Source organism: Nerophis lumbriciformis, linkage group LG30 (assembly GCF_033978685.3).
Source record: "Nerophis lumbriciformis linkage group LG30, RoL_Nlum_v2.1, whole genome shotgun sequence".
Lineage (NCBI taxonomy): Eukaryota > Metazoa > Chordata > Actinopteri > Syngnathiformes > Syngnathidae > Nerophis > Nerophis lumbriciformis.
The window spans coordinates 29,900,480-29,907,620 of record NC_084577.2 but is presented as its reverse complement, the minus strand read 5'-3'; the positions used below and the strand labels follow the sequence as shown (position 1 = coordinate 29,907,620).

At 36.7% G+C, this 7,141-nt stretch overlaps 1 protein-coding gene across 3 annotated transcripts in view; it reads right to left on the bottom strand.

Moving 5' to 3' along the window:
- lrrc51 (leucine rich repeat containing 51) overlaps positions 1–7,141 on the bottom strand; it is a 150,375-nt gene that overhangs the window by 112,894 nt on the left and 30,340 nt on the right. Inside the window, exon 5 of one of the 3 annotated variants that reach the window (XM_072911944.1) lies at positions 4,763–4,781. The exons of the other annotated variants lie outside the window; for them this stretch is intronic. The gene's annotated coding sequence lies outside the window, so the exon portion shown is untranslated. Of the gene's footprint in view, positions 1–4,762; positions 4,782–7,141 lie in introns of those variants that run through there. 3 annotated transcript variants of the gene reach the window in all.

Below are 7,141 nucleotides of genomic sequence, written 5' to 3'. Positions count from 1 at the left end.
TTCTTGGGGTGTGAATCTTTGGGCACCTAACAATTTAATTCCGATTCCTGGGGTGACGATTCGATTCAAGATCGATTCTCCAATCAAACCGATTCTTGCGATTTAGGCTGTGAATCTTTGAGCCCCTATTGATCCGATCGGATTCCTGGAGTGACAATTTGATTCAAAACAAGTCTCGATTCAAACAGATTCTTGCAATATAGGGGTGTGAATTTTTAAGCACCTAACGATTTAACTCCGATTCCTCGGGTGACTATTCGATTCAGGACCGATTCTCCAATCAAACCGATTCTTGCAATGTAGGGGTGTGAATCTTTGGGCACCTAACGATTTAATTACGATTCCTGGGGTTACGATTCGATTCAGGATCGGTTCTTGATTCAACACGATTCTTGATTAAACACGATTCTCGATTCAAACCATTCTCGCAATATAGGTTGTGAATCTTTGGCCACCTTTTGATTCGATCGGATTCCTGGAATGGTCCATTCAAAATCGATTCTCGATTCAAAACAAGTCTCGATTTAAACCGATTCTTGCAATGTAGGGGAGTGAATCTTTGGGCACCTAAAGATTCGATCTGATTCCTGGGGTAAGGTTTCAGAATCGATTCTCGATTCAAACCGATTCTCGCAACGTAGGGGTGTGAATCTTTGGGCACCTAACGATTTAATTCCGATTCCTGGGGTTACGATTCGACTCAGGATCGGTTCTTGATTCAACACGATTCTCGATTCAAACCATTGTCGCAATATAGGTTGTGAATCTTTGGCCACCTTATGATTCGATCGGATTCCTGGAATGACAATTCCATTCAAAATCGATTCTCGATTCAAAACAAGTCTCGATTCAAACCGATTCTTGGGGTGTGAATCTTTGGGCACTTAACGATTTAATTCCGATTCCCGGAGAGACAATTTGATTCAGGATCGATTCTCCAGTCAAACCGATTCTTGCAATGCTAGGTTGTGAATCTTTGAGCACCTAATGATTCGATATAATTCCTGGAATGACAATTCCATTCAAAATCGATTCTCGATTCAAAACAAGTCTCGATTTAAACCGATTCTTGCAATGTAGGGGAGTGAATCTTTGGGCACCTAAAGATTCGATCTGATTCCTGGGGTAAGGATTCAGAATCGATTCTCGATTCAAACTGATTCTCGCAACGTAGGGGTGTGAATCTTTGGGCACCTAACGATTCAATCTGATTCCGATTCCTGGGGTGGTGATTTGATTCTAAAATCCATTCTCGATTCAACACAAATTCCAATTCAAATCGATTCCAGCAATGTAGGGGTGTGAATCGTTAAGCTCCTAACGATTCAGTTCTGATTTCTGGAGTGACGATTTGATTTAAGATGAATTCAAAAAGATTCTCAATTCAAACCGATTCGTGGGGTGACGATTCGATTCTCAATTGAACACGATTCTCGATTCAAAAGCGATTCTTGCAGTGTGGGAGTTTGAGTCTTTGGGCACCTACCTAACCTTCCGGTTGCATGGAGATGGCCTTTTTAAAAAAACAAAACATTTTTAATAGTTTTACAAATTGATTCAGAATCGGGATGAATACAAATCGCAATTGGGAAGTGAATCGAGTATTTTGTGCACAAGACATCACTTGTGGAAGCCTTCTTTTGTTTTGGGTGACTGCTTTTTGCAATCCAGCTGTTGAATCTGGGATTATTTTTCAATAACAGACAGAAAAGTAAGTACTTTCATTGTTGACCATTTCATCCCACTGATCACTAAGCGTTATCAAGATTGTGTCATCCATTACCTCACAAATCCTATCACACGACGTTTCAGAGAGTATTTTTCTGACTTCCTGAAGCAGAAGACGATGACAGAAGTTGTTTTTGTAGAAGGGCTAAGTACTAGCATCCACGTGTCGGGTGTGAACGCACGCAGTACGCATTGTAGCAGAGCGCGTGGAACTGATCACATGACCTTTTTCAGACCGTCTACTTTGTGTTTTTGAAGCTGGGTGTTGCCAAGCAGACTGTTTGCATGGGCAGAGCACTCAGATGCTCTCCAACCTCCTAAAAGGGATCCTGGGATTGATTTTACACACATTTCAGCTTTCTGCAATCCTGTAAGTTCTTGGCATTTTTCCCTTTTTTGCTTTTGCAGAAGTGTAAAACTACCTGAAATAGATTTGGAATATTTTAGGCTAGTAGAAATCTAATCCATTATTATTATTATTACAAAAAAAAAAAAGGATTTTTTTTTTTTCTCTGTTTAGTTAATTCATTAAAAATGTTCAACAACTTCTATGTTTGATGTTTACTTTTTTTTTTAAATTTTTAACAAAATACCTTTTGGATACTTTCAGTAAATATTGGCTTATGTTGCGTTTTGGACCAGGGAATTCAAGTCACAATTCGCTCCCAAGCTCTTTACGACACTTAAAGCTGAGTTGAAAAACCACCAGAGACAGAATAGGTATTTTGTTGTATATTTTCAAAGCTTTGCCAATATACATTTTGAGACCAGTCTAACCCTAGAACATTCTATTGCGCCTCCCAAAATGGTCTTGTCTTCCCAACGCCAAAAACCCCTCTTTCCTTCCCCCTCCCTAGCCATAATACAAGCACAACGTCTCCCTAGCCATAATACATTCCAAAGAACTCAAGGTTAACACACACAGTATACTTGCAGACAGAGCATCAAGAGAAGAAATGGAAAACACGAGCTGTTTTCAAATATGACTAAGAAATAAAAGAAGTACCGTATTTTCCGCACCATAAGCCGCCCTGGGTTATAAGCCGCGCCTTCAATGAACGGCATATTTCAAAACTTTGTCCACCTATAAGCCGCCCCGTGTTGTAAGCCGCATCTAACTGCGCTAAAGGAATGTCAAAAAAACAGTCAGATAGGTCAGTCAAACTTTAATAATATATTAAAAACCAGCGTGATGTGGGCGCGCATGGAGTCGTATATCAACATGGACGGAGCTGCGTGAAAAAAGCCACCCGGCCTCTTCGCGTAAACTTACCTTAACCACTCGCTCATCTTTTCTTCATCCATCCATCCCTTCGAGTTAGCTTTTATGATGACGCCGGCTGGAAAGGTCTCTTTTGGCAAGGTCTTCCTTTTGAATATCACCATGGGTGGAAGTTTCTGGCCATTAGCATGGCAAGCTAGAACCACAGTGAAGGATGACTTCTCATTCCCTGTGGTGCGAATATTCACCGTACGTGCTCCCGTTGTATCCACAGTGCGGTTCACAGGAATATCAAAAGTCAGTGGAACCTCGTCCATGTTGATAATGTTCTCTGGCCGGATCTTTTTTTCAGCTTTCTTGTTTTTACAATATGCACGGAAAGTAGCCAGCTTTTCTTGAAAGTCTTTAGGCAGTTGCTGTGAAATAGTAGTCCGTGTGCGGATGGAGAGATTGCGTCTTTTCATGAACCGGAAACCTGTCGCTTAGTAGGAGCCATTTTGTGGTATTTACAGATGTAAACACTCAAAGGAAATGAAACGTAATATCCGCGCGCTTCTTCTTCTTCTACGCGGGCGGGTGGTTGCTTACAGTAGAAGAAGAAGCGCTTCCTGTACTATGGGGAAAAAAGATGGCGGCTGTTTACCGTAGTTGCGAGACCGAAACTTTATGAAAATGAATCTTAATATTAATCCATATATAAAGCGCACCGGGTTATAAGCCGCACTGTCAGCTTTTGAGTAAATTTGTGGTTTTTAGGTGCGGCTAATAGTGCGGAAAATACGGTACAACTTAAATTCGGATATATGTAAATATCTGCCTCCGACACTTATTTCTATGCCTCCATTACACAGGATTGTTCCTAGTCCACGTCAACGTTCACAAGTGACAGTTATTCCACAAACACCACATAAAAAGTCCATCATTTTTCAAAGAAAAAACACATTTTGGGTATTTTTCCTTTTTGCTCAAATCAACTTAACTTAAAGATGTAATGTTTTTGTGTTATTTTAACCTAGCGTTGTGCAAATGTTTTCCACTGAAAAAAAGAAAGAATTCAGAATCAAAGAATTCCAAATCAGTCAGTTGAGGACTTGAGTGGAGCTCATAGATAGAAATCCCAATTCCATGTTTCTTAAAATCGTAACAAAAGAAGAAATAATCAAAATTGTAAATCCAAGACCTCAACCGACTGTCATAGAATAGATATGGTAACGATAAAAAAAAGGTTCTAGAAGACATTTCAGAACCTCCAACGCATCATTTTTAACCGGCAAATTCCCTGACATAATGAAAATTGCAAAAGTCGTACCGATTTATAAGAATGGAGACGTACAGCAGTTTACTAACTACACACCAGTTTCATTACTTCCACAATTCTCCAAAATCATGGAAAAATTATTCAAATAGTCGATTAGATTTATTTATTAACAAAAGTGGAACGCTTGTGGAGAACCAATATGGATTCCGAGCAAATATCTCAACATCAATAGCATTAACCAAAATAACAGAGGAAATGAGCAATGCAATAGATGGCCGCAGTATTCATGGACTTAACAAAAGCATTTGACACAATTAATCATGATATTTTAATACGAAAATTAGAACGATATGGCATCAGAGGTTTGGTCTTGAACTGGGTAAGAAGCTATTTAACCAACAGGAAGCAATATGTGAAGATGGGTGAAAATATGTCAACACGGCTAGATATATCCTGTGGTGTACCCCAGGGGTCAATACTGGGACCAAGATTGTTTAATCTTTATATAAACGACATTTGTAAAGTTACAAAGGACTTAAAGTTGGTTTTATTTGCAGACGACACAACTGCTTTCTGTTCAGGAGAGAGCACACAGAAGATAATACAAATAATAACAGAAGAAATGAACACATTAAAAAGATGGTTTGACAAAAACAGACTATCTTTGAATCTCAGTAAAACTAAAATAATGCTATTTGGTAATAGTAGAAAAGAGCATCATACACGAATACAAATAGACGGAGTAGACATCGAAAGGGTAAAAGAAACCAGATTTTTGGGAGTATTAATAGATGATCAAATGAACTGGAAATCTCATATACAAAACATACAACATAAGCAATTATAGTTTAAATAAAATCTCACAAAATTTATAAAAGTGTTAAAAATAACTCATACATTTGTATTTAATTTTGTTTTTTGTTTTCAAAAACCATGTTTGACCACAATAAAACGTTCTGTTCAGATCTATCTATCTTTTTTTAAAGTTTTATGCCGTTGGTCAAAAAAAAAAAAGAAGTTTTTTTATAGCTGAAAAATTTTGGAGGGAAAATTTATATTTTGTGTTTTAAAGTGTAATATTTAATGTGAAGTAATTAGGTCAATAATTCACAAAAACATTGATTATTATTTTTTGAGCAATGAGTTTAAAAAAAACTAACAAATATTCTGTTAAAAAATTAGCTGCATTCTGCACTTTAAAAAACGTTAGGGGTTAGGGTCAATATATGTTTTATATAATATATGTGCACTGCTGTTAAATATATGTATAGAATAATATCAATATATGTATATGATAATGTCAATATATGTATATATCAATATATATGTATATAATATCAATATATATGATGTCAATATATGTATATAATATCAATATCTATAATGTATGTGCGCTGCTGTTAAATATATGTATATAATATCAATATGTGTATAATAATGGCAATATATGTATATAACAATATCAATATATGTATATAATGTCAATAATGTATATAACAATATCAATACATGTGTATAATATCAATATGTATATAATGTCAATATATGCATATAATGTCAATATATGTACCGTATTTTCCGCACTATAAGGCGCACCTAAAAACCACAAATTTACTCAAAAGCTGACAGTGCGGCTTTTAACCCGGTGCGCTTTATATATGGATTAATATTACGATTCATTTTCATAAAGTTTCGATCTCGCAACTACGGTAAACAGCCGCCATCTTTTTTCCCGGTAGAACAGGAAGCGCTTCTTCTTCTACGCAAGCAACCGCCAAGGTAAGCACCCGCCCCCATAGAACAGGAAGCGCTTCTTCTTCTACTGTAAGCAACCACCTGCCCGCGTAGAAGAAGAAAAAGCGCGCGGATATTACGTACGTTTCATTTCCTTTGTGTGTTTACATCTGTAAAGACCACAAAATGGCTCCTACTAAGCGACAAGGATACGGTTCATGAAAAGACGCAATCTCTCCATCCGCACACACATTACTATTTCACAGCAACTGATATTCCTGTGAACCGCACTGTGGATACAACGGGAGCACGTACGGTGAATATTCGCACCACAGGGAATGAGAAGTCATCCTTCACTGTGGTTCTAGCTTGCCATGCTAATGGCCAGAAACTTCCACCCATGGTGATATTCAAAAGGAAGACCTTGCCAAAAGAGACCTTTCCAGCCGGCGTCATCATAAAAGCTAACTCGAAGGGATGGATGAAGAAAAGATGAGCGAGTGGTTAAGGTAAGTTTAAGTTTACGAGAAGAGGCCGGGTGGCTTTCTTCACGCAGCTCCGTCCATGTTGATATACGACTCCATGCGCGCCCACATCACGCTGGTTTTTAATATATTATTAAAGTTTGACTGACCTATCTGACTGTTTTTTTGACATTCCTTTAGCGCAGTTAGATGCGGCTTACAACACGGGGCGGCTTATAGGTGGACAAAGTTTTGAAATATGCCGTTCATTGAAGGCGCGGCTTATAACCCAGGGCGCCTTATGGTGCGGAAAATACGGTATATAATAATGTCTATATAATGTCAATATATGTATATAATATCAATATGTATATAATGTCAATATACCGGTATGTATATGATATCAATATATGCATATAATGTCAAAATATGTATATACCAATATCAATACATGTATATAATAATATCAATATATGTTTATAATAATATCAATATGTATATAATGTCAATATATGTATATACTATCAATATGTATATAATAATGTCAATATATGTATATGATATCAATATATGCATATAATAATGTCAAAATATGTATATAATGTCAATATATGTATATAATAATACAATATATGTATATAATAATTAATATATGTATATGATATCAATATATGCATATAATGTCAAAATATGTATATAATAATGTCAATATATGTATATAATACAATATATGTA